At 42.3% G+C, this 14,663-nt stretch overlaps 2 protein-coding genes across 6 annotated transcripts in view; one reads left to right on the top strand and one right to left on the bottom strand.

Moving 5' to 3' along the window:
* ODAD2 (outer dynein arm docking complex subunit 2) overlaps positions 1-2,421 on the bottom strand; it is a 199,718-nt gene extending 197,297 nt beyond the window's left edge. For 4 of the 5 annotated variants that reach the window (XM_077153009.1, XM_077152981.1, XM_077152985.1 and 1 more), the window contains exon 1: positions 2,313-2,421. The gene's annotated coding sequence lies outside the window, so the exon portion shown is untranslated. The remainder of the gene's footprint in view (positions 1-2,312) is intronic. The other variant, XM_077152998.1, reaches the window with a different exon arrangement.
* ANKRD26 (ankyrin repeat domain containing 26) overlaps positions 1-14,663 on the top strand; it is a 1,272,391-nt gene that overhangs the window by 827,866 nt on the left and 429,862 nt on the right. The gene's annotated exons all lie outside the window — the stretch shown is intronic.

Genomic DNA, 14,663 nt, shown 5'->3' with positions numbered 1-14,663 from the left:
TCTAAGCTTATTATAAGCTTAGAGGGAGACTGAGTGGAAATCCAGCTGGGCAGCTGCCCATGGGCCCAACCACGAGGGAAGCGCTGAGATCACCCAGGCATTAAAATGTCTCAGAAAGGTCACTAGCTAGAAAAAGAGCTGCATTTCCCCAAACTCTTCTAAGGGACACGTGTTCTTTACCTTGTTGGATTTCTCAAGCTGTTTGGAGAGAGTGGTAGGCACTGACTCCACCCACCTCCCCGGCCCAAAGGCAGCTTTTTGCATCCTTTTAAGGTGTTTTCAATGGGAACAGATGGAAACTCAAATTCAAACAGCAAAGTGCTCTGTTGGTTCATGTAATAAGTGAACTTCAGGTAGGTCTTGATTCAGCAGCCCAGAGAGAGAGATCCCTTCTTCACTGTTGGCTTCTGGTTGCAGGGCAGCGACCAGCAGGATGCTTGGAAGGACAGAAGGCAGGTCTCTGCCCTCAGCACGAGGCCTCAAGTGACCACCAGCATTCGTTGGCCAGGCTTGGGGTTTCTCTGGGAATCATTTACTTTAGCATTCAGTGCTTTCCTCCATCCATCTGTAGCCAACGCACAACTAAGGTGTTGGAATGGGGCAGGGTGGGGTGGGTGGTCTTTCAGCCTCTCTCGGGTCCAAGCCTCTTACTGTTATGGGTAATTCTCACCTTCCTGCTTTCTCTGGCACTAAGCTTAGCTCATGAAGGAGAATTAAGCTTTTACAACCTTGACACCCTCCAAATTATTGGGCCCCCTGACACTGTGGACTGTTGGTCCCATAGAAAATATCTCTTAGTAAAGCCAGATATAGTAGAAACTTCTCATCCAGTGTGGTAGGATTCCTGTTGTTTGATTTAAATTCAAGAGAAAAGATAGAATGATGCACAGCTATCATAAACATTTCATTCTAACTCATTTATTTTTTGTGTGTCAGGCCAAGAACTTTTCTTTGAGCATGGGTCTTTCTCACGTAAAATTCAGCCACAATACATTAAGGCATCTACAATCAACCGCTGCTGCTGCTTTTTTAAAAAAACTTGGAGCCAGAATTTAAAGACCCTTGTGAAATATTTAAGAGCAGAATACTTTCAAATATTTACAAATTGTCCCAATCTTTTATAGTTTGGGAGCAACTGACCTTTAGTAAGTCCCTCTAAAACTTTTGAAACTTTGCTTTCAAAGCAAAGGAATTCTCTTTTTATCCTCAGAGTACATTGGTTTATGAAATTCTGTAAAGTTTAATTAAGTCATATAATTCCAATAAGTATGACTAGAATAAATTCATTTAGGAACAAAGACAAATAAATTGTGCGGTCATATTCTCTGGCGGTGGGGGAAAGGGTGCTCTGAGGTGCAGGGGTGGTTGTGACAGTGTGGTTGTTGGTTAATTCCACCCAAAACCCCAGGGGGGAGGGGCAACTGGATGATGGGAAGATGCCAATCCCAAGCCAAGAACATTCTGTGGACCTTGGGCTTCAGCCAGGATGTTTTACAGAGGAATAGAGCACATCAAATGAGAAAGCAAGCCATTTCAGAGGAGGTTGGTTAAGAGAGCAACCATTGCATGACGTTCTCTCTCCACTTTCAGATAGACCACCTGCAGCTTACATCTGTCCCAAAAGACCTAACTCAAGGCCACAAGATGTTTTTAAAAACTCCAAAATCCTAATTTTCTTTCTCCACCAAATCTCTTAATCCTGTACCCTTGGTAGAAATACGGTCAGAGTCCCAAAGTACAATAGGAAATTTTTAAGCATCTCTTTTGCTGTAACATACAATGGTCACCAACTCCCAGCTTGTGGTAGAATTATCCTTGTTAATCATCCAACCAACTGTCTCTGCTCAGATAATTCCATATCACAGCATCTACTCTTTGTAACAGCCCATTTTCTGACAATAAATTTGGTATGATTTAGGATACTCTTGTTTGCAGGTAACAGAAAAAACCTACTCACACTGAAGTAATCAGTTTAAAAGGTATTGACTCAAAAAAACAAAAAAAAAAATCCAAGGGAACAGCAGGTTTCAGACGAGGATCAGAGAAGCAGAGTATGGGTTGGGTAGCTTGTGCACTGTTGAAAGGTAACTGCACAAGAGGGCAAGTGGGAGCTGAAATCCAGCCAGCCTTCTGCTCGCCCTGCCCACATACCTGGAGGAAGGGGCATCTTTTTATTCTCATGGAGGGCCCTCTAATCACAAAGCCTGCTCCTAAAGGCACTTTTGCCCAGTTTCTCCTCCCAGAACTACATCAAATGCTAACAGAGGAATCCTTGACCACTCAACATCAGCCAAGAATAAGTTTCTTTTTACCTCAGTGCTCCATATTTCTTTATATCAGCAATATCTGTAGGTTGGCTCCACACCAACCAAATCTCCCTTTTCCTTGTCCAGTGGGCCAGTGAGCCCCCCAGTCCTGAGTAAGCTAACCTCAGATTGGACCAAGCTTGTCCCAGTGTCTATTTATGAACCAATCATGGTGGCAAGAAGACTGAGACACGCTGGTTGGTTTGGACCAATCAGGGGCCACCGTGGTGCTGGGCATGTGGTTAATTCCACCCAAAGGCAGTTGCCCAGTAGGGGAGGGGCAAATAGGGGATGGGAAGCTGCCAACCCCACTGTCTACACCACAGAGCCTCCACACAAAGTGTTGATCCTCTTCTTGAACACGGAGTAGGGCATTTTTCTTTCAGCATCTCCCAGCAGTCCACTAAATATTCACGAAGACAGAAAATGTACAACACGGTCTAAGAACGGTAGATCACTTGGTGCAAGTATCTTGGAGTAACTTATGTTAAATAGAAAGGGTGACCTGTGTGGCAGATCTCCTCTTCTGGTCCCTTTTGGGGAGTGGAGAATTCCTGGGAGAAGAGAGTAGGGACATCAGAAGAACCTGCTTTGTACTTTCTCACGCTGTAGCTAAATCTGCTGGCAGGTCATTTCCTCTGCTTACAGTTAAGAAGAGAGCCGCCGGTGCTTCACCAGACACCAGGTGTCAGGCTCACACACACCTCTTCCCTAGGCTGTCTCACCCTTCAGAACAGACTAAACATACACTAGACTCTAACGCCTGAGTAATTCTTTTACAGACTTGAATAAGAATCACAAACAGGATGCATGCACAGGCTGGTGATCTGTGAGTGCACTTGGCTAACTCTTCCCCAAGAGTAGGAATGGAGGCAGGAGGAAGAGTAGCAACAATTGCAAGCATTTATCGAGCACTTACTATGTGCATGCAGGACACTGCTCAAAGTGCTTTACTTGCATGGTCACTTGATTCTAATAACCTGATAGTAGGTACCATCATTATTCTCATGTTTTAGAACAGCAAATGGGCACAGAGAACAAGTCAATTGCCTACCCCATGTACGCTTCCTTGTGTCTTGAGCCAAGGTTTCCGCAGGGCAGCCATAGTGCTTCTCCTTGGCTTGGCCATCTGCTGGCCCAGTGGGTGGAGAAAGGTGGTCTGGCCCCAGGACTGCCCAGACTCTCCTCTACTGCTGACTTGGGTGGGATTAATCTTCAGTTTATCCAAGGGAAGACATACCTTGCCACCTGGACTATTATTCCCAGTACGTTCCTGCTAGCACAAACTGCCCCCACTCGGTGAGAAACAAGACTGTGAACCTGCTGGCTCTGAAAGAGATCGCGTCCTTTCCTGGGCAAACTTTCATTATGAAGAGCCCCAGGTTAGTGGAGCGTGCCCCTTTTTGAATCATCTTTTATGAAAGATGTCATCTCTCTCTTTTCCTAATTCCAAAGTGTCTCCCCTCCTAGCAGGTATGAGGTGGGCCAGGAAGTTGGAGGTGATTTAGTTCATCGGTCACATCAGATAGATGGAGCTAGAATGAGAGAAAGCTTGTCCAAATGCTGAGGTGACAACTCTAAACTATGACTGCTAGGACCACTGGTTCCCCAGCCCAGAAAAGAGCTGGGGCTAATTATTTGAAGAGCTCTTGGTCAGCTGTAGTAGTGATACCTGTTTCCCTTGGTCACTGCGTAGGTTGTCAGACCCTTAGTGAACTGTCTTCCCTGAACTCTCCCTCCCGTGCTTTGCTGTGCTTCCCAGCTACCACCCACTGTTTCCTCCCTCCAAAGTTTTTCCTTCCCCATCATGGGGAGGTGCCTCCCCAACAACTTAAGTTTCTTAGTAATCCAAAGAGTAGTCCTGCACTGTAGCAAAGCTGTTCATACTCCACTCCATCAGAAGAGACTCATGTCAAGTGTGTCACTTCACAGCTTGGAAACACACCTTTCCTGTAGACCCCCAAAGGGAACTGCGGTGGGGGTGTGGGGGCTGCTACTCCACCAATGGCTCTTGCGTTGCCTTTGGGACCCCACGCTGCGGGGACCTTTTCCATCTTTAAAATGTTGAATGCAAACATTCCACTCTCTGATTACAACTTGCCTTTTCTGCCACTGCCCTCTGTGTTAGTGATTTTCACTCCCTTCTCTCTCTTGGGAATCTCAGGGATCTAGTCTTGCAACTTCCTTTACCGTACTCTCCTATCCTCTCTTCCCTCCCCAATTCATACTGTAGTCATGGGCCTAATATCCCCAACTCTCTTTACCAGTCCTTCCAGCACACCCACCTTGCAAACCCCAGTCCTGTATGAAGCCCATCTAAATCATCATTATCTGTACAGTGAGCCCCACATGTGAAACAATCCTCAACATCAGATTTCAGCAGAGCCTAGAAATTAATCTGCCACCTCAGTGGGTCTCTATGTGTTGCTCTGAAATCCTTCTACATCTTTGTAGTCAACTACCTCCAGAGTTACTTATTTTTGTTAGTAACAGCCTTCTTGAGACATAATTCCTACATCATGAAATTTACCTTTCTAAGCATATAATACACTGGTCCTTAGGGTACATACAGGTTGTGCAAACATCATCACTATCTAATTTTCTAACATGTTCTAATATGTAATTGCTAACATTTTCAGCCTCCCCAAAAGACACCTTATACCCCTTAGAGGTCATTCATCATTCTCTCTTCCTCTCCAGCCACTGAAAACCACTCATCTACTTTCAGTCTCTATGCATTTGCCTATTCTGGACACATCATAAAAAGGAATTCTGAGGTTCCTGTGAATGCTGGGTGGCCCTTGCTATCCTGCAGGCTCCACCTCCTTTGTTTCCACCTTCTCCCAACTTCCATCCTGAAACAGAGATCTCAAGACATGGCTGCCCAGTGCATCATGAATGCAATTTTTAAGTGATGTCATCAGCATGGTGACGTAAAACATCCCTTGAAAAAAATCTTCCCTGGAGGATGGTAGGGAATGGGAATTAAAGAAAAAGACAGGGCGGGCCGCGGTGGCTCAGCGGGCAAGAGTGCTTGCCTGCCGTGCCGGAGGACCCCGGTTCGATTCCCGGCCCCAGCCCATGTAAAAAAAAAAACAAATAAACAAACAAAATATAATAAAACAAGAAAATGTTTAAAAATGTTTCCCTTTCTTCCTCCCTTCCTTCCTTCCATCCTTCCTTCCTTCTCTGTCTTTCCTTCCTTTCCTCCCTCTCTCTAAAAAAAAAAAAAAAAGAAAAAAGAAAAAGACAAATAAAGAATAATAAGAAGGAAGTACAAGAAAAAATTAAAAAGAAAAGAAAAAAAACAGGAAAAAAAAGATAAAGGAAAATATCAGTTAGGAAACTTCTGCCCCAGACCTCCCAGTCCATTCCCTCTCCCTCATTCAGACCTGTGCAGCCTGAGGAGTTGCTCAGGGTCAGCAGCCCAAACCCTTCCCACCTCCCACTGGGGAAGCAGAAATAGAACTTCACACATATCCAGGCCCAAGAACCCAAGTTCACAGAGACCCAGAGCAGGACACAAACTGCTGAGGAGTGCTGCATACAACAGGACCCCCCGAGAGGGGGGAAGAGAGAGACATCATGGTAAAATTGCAGCTGGAAACTTCTTAACTCACTCATTCCACTTTCTGTTGACTGGACCACCTAAACATAAAATGGATTTTTCTGGAGTGACTCACCTGTCTGGATTGACCTCATCTGGCTCCCCAGAGCAGGCTACCCTATCAAGGAAGAAACTGGGGGCAGAAAAGCCTTACAGAGAAAATAAAAAAGTGAAAGTGGGGGGCTAAACTGAATTTCTGTAAGACAGGAGGGTCCCAGAACTGAAAAGAATAAGGAAAAGGGGGCATTTTAAACATAGGAGTTGGGGAGAAAATTCTGCACAAAAACAAAATAGATCAAGATTCCCAAAGGAGGAACGGAGAAAGGGAAACTTCTCTCCTGAAGATTAAACAATTACACAAAAACTGCAGTTTTAAAAATTGTACCACATATCCAGGGCAAGAATCAGACAAAGAAGAGCTGAGAAAATCTAGTAAGTTAAACATGGACTATTTTAAAGTTTTAGAATATGTGGAACCAAGCAACAAAGAAGAGCTTTAACACAAACTCAATCAACAATAAAACCCCAAACAAGAGGAGAAACGGACCTTCAGAGTAAACTCTTCAAGATAATCATATGCCTAGACATCAACAAAAAAATTATAAGCCATACTAAGAAACAGGAAGATATGTCCCAGTGAAAGAAACAAATATAAAACTTCAGAGGAGACAAAGAATTTGGGATAACTAATCAAAGAAATTCAAACAAAACAAATCCCCTAAATCAATGCAAGGAGATTAAGGAGAATATGCACATAAAGATAAAGAATATTAAGAAGAGTAAGCATAAAGAAGAATTTGAAAGTATACAAAGACACATAATAGAAATTATGGGCATGAAAGGCACAACAGTAGAGATTAAAAATACACCAGAGGCATATAACAGCAGATTTTAACAGGCAAAAGAAAGAATTAGTGAACTAGAAGGCAGGACAATGGAAATCTAACTGACAGAAGAATAGATAAAAAAAAAAAGAATAGAAAAAATTGAGCAGTGTCTCGGGGATTTGAGTTACAGCATGAAGTGCACAAACGTACATAACCATAGTTATTCATGAAGGAGAAGTGAAGAGAAAAGGGGTGGGAAAAACGGTCAAAACTTTCCTGACTTTTATGAAAGATGATAAATATATATGTCCAAGAAGCACAATGTATTTTAAACAAAATCTTGAAACAGTTGGATCATACTTTTTTATCCATTTTGCCAATCTGTGCCTTCTGATTGGGATTTTATCCATTAACATTCAACGTTATTACTGTACAAGCAATACTTCAACCATTTTATCCCTTGGTTTTCATATGACACGAAAACCAAAGGATATGTGTCTCTCTTTTTACTCTTTTAGTTACCCTTATTATCACTTTTCTACACTCCACTCCAGGCTTTGCTCTCATGTCTTTTCCTTTCAGCCTGCAGAACTCCCCTTAGTATTTCTTATAGGGTAAGTCTCTTGTTGCCAAACTCTCTGAGTTTCTGTTTCCGTGAATATTTTAAAGCCACATTCACTTTCTGAAGGACAGTTTTGCTGGGTAAAGAATTCTTGGCTGGCAGATTTTCTCTTTCAGTACCTTAAATATTTCATACCACTGCCTTCTTGTCTCCATGGTTTCTGAGGAGAAATTGGCACTTACTGCACTTCTCTTGTATGTGAAGAATCTCTTTTCTCTTGCTGCTTTCAGGATTCTCTCTTTATCCTTGGCATTTCACATTCTAATTAGTTTGTGTCTCTGAGTAGGTCTATTTTTAATTTATTCTGTTTGGAGATAGCTTCCTTTCCTCTGTTCCTTCTTTGGGAATCTTGATCTATTTTGTTTATTTTTGCTTTGCCTCTATGTTTTTTTTTTTTTTTTTTACACTATTTTTGTTGTCCCTAGCTGCTTTTGCCTGGAGGGCAAATTCTGGGAGGAGGGTCACCCTGGAGAGGACTTTCCCAAGTAAGCATTTCCCAGTCAAAACAGGGTCAGGGATGCATGAAGTTTCCAGAGTGACCTGCGGAGAGGGTCAGGAAAGAAGTCTAAAGCTAAAGCTTTTCTGATGGCTCCCCAATATTGGGATTTGCTGGCATAACCAGCAGATGGCATACCCTGGCATATCCTTCAGCAAACTGTTCTCTGCATCCCTAAGGAGACTCTGCATTTTTAAACCTTCATGCCTTCTGCCCCTCTTGGGGACAAGGTTGCAACAGTGGCTGCAGCCACTTTTGTCTGGGGCAGATTGACCCACTAGCTCAGAGCTGGGATCCAGTGATCCAAATTCACTACCAAAAAGTCATCCTCAGGGTGCATGGGTGGTTCAGTGGTAGAATGCTTGCCTTCCATGTGGGAGACCCTGGACTGCATGTACCCACCCACACCCACACACACACACACACACCAAAAAAGCCATACTCACCTCTCAGTCATGCTCCTCCCACACAGTTCTTTGGGAAGAGGAGTTGTACATCTCTTTCTGAGAGCAGCAACTAGCCATGGGCTAGATCCCAAGGCGGCCTGCCACAAGTGGGGTATAGGCACCAGCAGCTGCCTTATGGAGAGAACAACTCACAGTTCTTTACCACGGTTTATCCAGTTCTTCCTCTTGCTCTTCCTTGGATGCTTTACACTGTTCTCCTGGCCCCTGTGGCCCCGGAACAGTTGTTTCAGGGCTCCTGCCTGTTCACTAGCTGTTCTGGAGGAAGAAGTGAGTCCTGGAGCTCCCTACTCTGCCATCTTCCCCAGAAGTTTTCTCAAACATTTTATTCAATTCTGTTTTGATTTATCTATAGTGTTTTGTTTTATATGCTGTGTGGTGGTGGTGATATTTTATTCTATTTTATTCTTTTTCCATGCGGCTATCCCATTTTTGCAGCACCATTTTTTGATTTTTTTTTTTTTTTTTTTTTTTTGGTGCATGGGCCAGGAATTGAACCTGGATCTCCTGCATGGAAGGTGAGAATTCTACCTCTAAACCACCTGTGCACCCCTATTTATAGTGTTTTCAGTGTGTGTCTCTCTCTATTGCTTTTTTAGTGGTTGCTTTAGGTATTACATACACATAACTTTTCATTGTCTTCTGGTGTCGTCAATTTACCAGTTCAAGTGAAGTGTGGAAACCTGTCCTGCCTCTACATCCCTTTACCTATAAGATAATTTAATTGTCTTAAATATTTCATCTACGCACATTAGGACTACATCAGAGTGTTATCATTTTTGCTTCAAACACCAAATTTAATTTAGAAAACTCAAAAGGAGAAAGAAAGCCTATTAGTTTGACATATTTATGTTCCCTGTGTTAATTTTTCTTAGTGTTCCAAAGTTCCTTCTTTTATCATTTCCTTCTGCTTAGAAGACCTACTTTAGCCTTTTTTAAAGTAGATCTTCTGGTGACAAATTCTTCATCTGAAATTCTTCATCTGAAAATATCTTGATTTCCCCTTCTTTCCTGAGGATATTTTTTGCTGGGTATAAGATTTGATTAGACACTTCTTTTTTCTTTCAGCACTTGAGAAATATTTTGTTACTTCCCTCCAGCCTCCATGGTTTCTTATAAGAAATCCACTGTGATTCTAATAGATTTTCTCCTGCACTATGACATTGTTTTTAATCTGCTACTTCCAATTTTTTTTTCTCTACCTTTGGTTTTCAGAAGTTTAATGTTAACGTGTCTTGGCATGGCTTTCATTTTGTTTGTTCTGCTTGTGGCAATATTTAGGGTTTTGAACTATGTTTCTGACAAATTTGGGAAGTTTTCAACCATTATTTCTTTGAGCACTTTTCCAATCCCATCTTCTTTCTCCTCTTCAATGGAATTCCGATGCCATATAGGCTAGATCTTTTGTGTTGCACCACAGGTCCTTGAGGATCTGTTCATTTTTTCACTCTATTTTCCCTCTTTTGTTCAGATTGGTTAGTTTCCACTGTTTTATCCTCCAGTTTACTGATTCTTTCCTCCATACCTTCCATTCTGCTATTAAGCTGATCAACCAAGTTTTTGTTTTGGTTATTATATTTTTAACTCCTAAATGTTCTATTTGGTTTTCATTTATATCTTCTATCACTCTTCTAGGACCTATTTCTTTCCAGAGGCTTTGTTTTTGTTTGTTTATAGCATTTTCATAATTGCTTGTTGAAGCGTTATATTATGACTGCTTTAAAATTTGCATCAGATAATTCCAACATTTCTGTCATCTTTGATTATTTTGTCTACTAAATTTCAAATTTTCCTGGTCCTTGGCATGATGAGTGATTTTTTCAAGTAAAATCTAGACATTTTCACATTGTGATATGAGACTCTGGATATTTTTAGAACATTCTGTTTTACGTGGGCTTCTTTGACATTATTCCAGCAGGTGGTGGGGTTGACACTGCCTCGTTACTGCCAGGTGGAGACAGAAGCCCAGGTCCCCCACTTGAGTTCACTGGCCCCATGGAAGGGCTCCTCATTATAGCTGGGTAGAGGTAGGAGTTTCAGCTCCCACCCATCTCCTCTGACACTGTGGAGGGGATGACCTTGTTACCAATGGGTGATGGTGAATATTGTGGCTTTCCATAGGCCTCCTCTGATGACACCCCAGCAGGGAAGAGAAGGGGTACCCTGTTACTGCCCAGTGGGGGTGGCAGTCTAGGCTCCCTACATGAGCTCCACTAATACTTATAGGGGTTTTGTTGTTGACCATGAAAATGAAAGTCCTGGGTCCCTACAGTCCTTCTCTGGCACCAGCCTGGCAGAATGCTTCATGTGGCCTCTTTGTGGATTATAGACTATATAAGTCTATATAGCCTATATGTTACATGGGCCCACTATATAACCCACTTAGATTATGCTGGCATGGGTGGGGGTGAGGCCACAGATGTTTTTTCTATGTTGTTTGGCTGGAGCAGAACAGTTATTGGGACTTCCAAACAAAATTCCTGCCCCTTTCTCTCTCCTCTCCTGGGATGCTTATTATGTATGTGTTGGTACATTTGAGGGTGTCCCATATGTCTCTGAGTCTCCATTCATTTTTCTTCATTCTGTTCTCAGACTGGGTAATCTCAATTGACCTAGCTTCAAGTTTACTGACTCTTTCTTCTGCCAGGGCAAATCTTCCATTGAGCTCATCTAGTGAATTTTTCATTTCATTACTTTTAGTAATTACTTTTTAGTAAATTTTGAATTTCTCCTTGGTTCTTTTAAGTAATTTTCTCTTTATTGAAATTAAAGAATAATAATCTTTATTTGGTGAGGCATTGTTCTCATACTTCCTTTTATTTCTTTGGACATAGTTTTTTGGACTTCCTCATGGAAAATTTCTATTGATTGCTTTGTGTGTGTGTGTATGTATGGGGCATATTTTCCTGTTTCTTTCCATGTCTTCTAAAATTTGACAATCTAAATAACATAATGTGGGAACTCTGGAAATCATTTCTCTCCTCACTTCCCAGGGTCTGTTGTTGCTGCTGCTTGTTTGTTTAGCCACTTTCCTGCACTAATTCTGTAAAATCTGTTTTTTTCATGTGTGTGGGCACTGAAATCTCTACTCAGCTTAGCGGTCAGCTAGCGATTGGAAGGAAATTTCCGTAAGTGCTTTGAAGTCTCCCACCCTTTGCTGAGGAGTTCTCTGCACTTTGTGAAGTGTTTGCAATGTTGGGTATACCTTCATTGCTCCAGGATGCAGGGAGCTGCTGTGCCTTAGTTTTCAGTTCTCACTTGCCAGGTCCTCAAGGTCAGATAGGGTGCAAGATTAGGTCAACTATTCTCAGGTATTTCCTGAGCATCCGCACATCCCTGCATAAACGCATCGCCTTCTAAATACCCCGGAATGTCAGAGTTTTTCAAAGCCCTCCATGGATATCTCTTTGCCAAGGCTTTCCTTTTAAGTTTTTTGGTCAGCCTCTTTGTTAGCCCCTAGTGGTATCGTTGATGAATTGCCACTGATCATTTTTTGACAAATGCCCTGGGGATAGGGCTGATCATTGAGGGAGCGCTGAATCTGATCAAATAAAGAAAAGCGTTGAGAATGGAGTTTTTGAGAGAGCTGCCAGACAGGTCAAATAGTGACAAATATCTGCAAATAAGGCTTTGGAGACACTCCAGTCCGTGCTGCATCCTCAAGCGAAGCCTGAGGCTGCTTGTTTTGACTTCATTGAGGAGTTATTAGTTTTCAAGCCTACCATGAGCTAGGAGTTGGAAGAAGGGACTAGGATAAGTTGAAACACCAGGAAACCTGCTTTTTTTTAAAACCTATATTCAGCCATTTTTCTCAAAGAACACTTTTTGATTTCTGCAAGTTCTTGGTTAATTTACAGAGTTCTAATAAAGTTGATTTGGAACACTTTTGCCAGTGTCTCATTGCCAGTTTTCTTAGATCCTTTCTCTGTCATTCCAAAAATACCTCTCTCCAGTACTTAACACTTCTTCGCTCTACTTGATCGCTAACTATACTGCCTCTCAATTCCTCTCAGTAGCTGACCTCCCATCCCACCATGGAGGAAAGTAAATGGGAACTAACCTCAACCTCTTTTCTCCAACTTTCAAACTCATCAATCCTTTCCATTTCATGACAGATAGGATGTCCTTACTCTTAGGTCAAACCCTGGGACTTCTCTGTCAAAGCTTCCATGGCTTCCCTTCTTAGAGCAAAATCCAAAGCCCTTACTGTGACCTGAGAGACCTTCCAGAATTTACCCCTCTCTTCCCCTCTGACTCATCTCCAAATACTCTCCCCTTGCTGTGAGGCTCTTGCTGTCTAGGCCTTCCTGCTCTTCCTGAGCACTGAAGCATTCTCCTCTCTCAGGGCCTTTGCACTTGCTGCTTCCTCTGTTGCCACACTTTGCCCCCAAATGTCCACGTGGCTTACTCCCCCACTTCCTTCATTGCTCGGCTCACATGTCCCTCATCAGGGAGGTCTTCTCCAAGAACAAAGGATCCCATCATCTCCTGCCTTATCAGGGTATCTGTTTATTGAATACCTCCACCTTCTCTACCGTATATTCAACTTCCCCCAAAGTGTTCTTTTTCCTAAGTATTTTTAAATGCATAAAGTCTCTTTCTTCTCAAAATAAGGCATTATTTATTTAGGACTACACCTTTCCTGCATTCATCAGAGTCCACAGCGGAGGAGACAAACTTAAGGGCAAATCATCCCAATACAACCTGGGCAGTGCGAACAGAAATATGTCTGAGGCGCTAGGGAAGCACCAAGCAGGGGGATGGGGTAAGTGGATGATCAAAAGCCATTTTTGCTTTACAACTTTATTAGGTAAAATTGAACTATGAGAAACTGCACAATACTTAAAGTGTATAATTTGGTCAGTTTTGACATATGCATGCACCCATAAAGCCATCACCAAAATTAAGACAATGAACATATATCCATCATCTCCCAGTTTGCTTATGCCCCTTTGGCATCCTTTCCCTCCTTCCTTAAAAATCCAGGCAATTTGGACCTGCCTTTTTATTACTATAGAATTTTCTGAAACTTTCTATAAATGGCATCTCACAGTATATTCTCTTTTAAATCTGGCTTCTTGGGCGGGCCACGGTGCTCAGCAGGCAGGAATGCTTGCCTGCCATGCCAGAGGACTCGGGTTCGATTCCCAGTGTCTGCCTATGTAAAAAAAAAATAATAATAATAATAAAATAAATCTGGCTTCTTTCATTCGGCATAATGATTTTGATTCATCCATATTGTTGATGTTTCCTTAGCTCTCTTCTCTTTATTGTACTATATTCCCTTGTACAGATAGACCAGCATTTATCATTTTATCTGCTGATAAACATTTAGGTTGTTTTCAGTTTTGGGCTATTACAAATACGGCTGATGTGGACATTTACATTAAAGTCTTTATATGAATTTATGCTTTCATTCCTCTTTAGTTAAAAGTAAAATGGCAGAATAACAGAATATGCTTAACTGATGAAATGGCAAAGTTGTTTCCCAAAGTGATGTCACCATTTTTCATTCCTACCAGGAATACTTGAGAATTCCAATTGTTCCACACTTCTGCCAGCGTTAAGCACAGTCAGCCTTTTGAATTTTAGCCAAACAAATGGGTGTGCAGTGGGGTCGCTCATTGTGCATTCCATTTGCACTTCCCTGTTGACTAAAGAAGTCGAGTGTCATTTCATGTGCTTATTGGCTACTTGTGTATTTCCTTTTGTGAAGTGTCTGCTCAAATCTTTGGGCCATTTTTTAATTGTGGAGTTGTAAGACACTGCAAGGTTTTAAGCAAGAGGGTGGAAAATAGAATCAATGTTTTAGGGAAATGGCTTGAGCAGGACCTATGGATGATAACGCAGGGGCAGGGGCAGGCGGGGTCCCATCGGGAGGCTGCACAACGGGCCCAGTGGGAGGGAGGAGCAATGGGGGAGAAGAGACCTGCCTAAGAAGGAGCTGTGTTGTGACCACTGTAACATGGGGGAGGTAAGCAAGAAGGAAGAAATCTGACACTGTTGGAAATGTGGGTCTAGGAACCAAGGGGAAAATGAGAATAATAAGACCAAATGCCTCCACAGCATTCACTATCTGCCAGGAACAAGCCGGAATATTCTTGCAAATAACTAAGGATTAATTCTCACAACTGTCCTGGGGAGGTGGGCATTTTACTACCGCGCTTTATAGGTGAGGAACTGAGGCCCAGAATGAATGGGTATCAGAGATTGCTATGTAAATAAATAATTACAATCAGTGTGATTAAGTGTATAGAAGACAATGTGGCGTAAAGGAAAGCTGGACACGGTTTGGGAGCCAGGCAACTCCAAGTTCAAACACCCTTCCCACCCTTTCCTTA

The sequence above is a fragment of the Tamandua tetradactyla genome, chromosome 1, assembly GCF_023851605.1.
Source record: "Tamandua tetradactyla isolate mTamTet1 chromosome 1, mTamTet1.pri, whole genome shotgun sequence".
NCBI classification, from domain to species: domain Eukaryota; kingdom Metazoa; phylum Chordata; class Mammalia; order Pilosa; family Myrmecophagidae; genus Tamandua; species Tamandua tetradactyla.
This window is presented reverse-complemented; position numbering and strand designations above follow the sequence as displayed.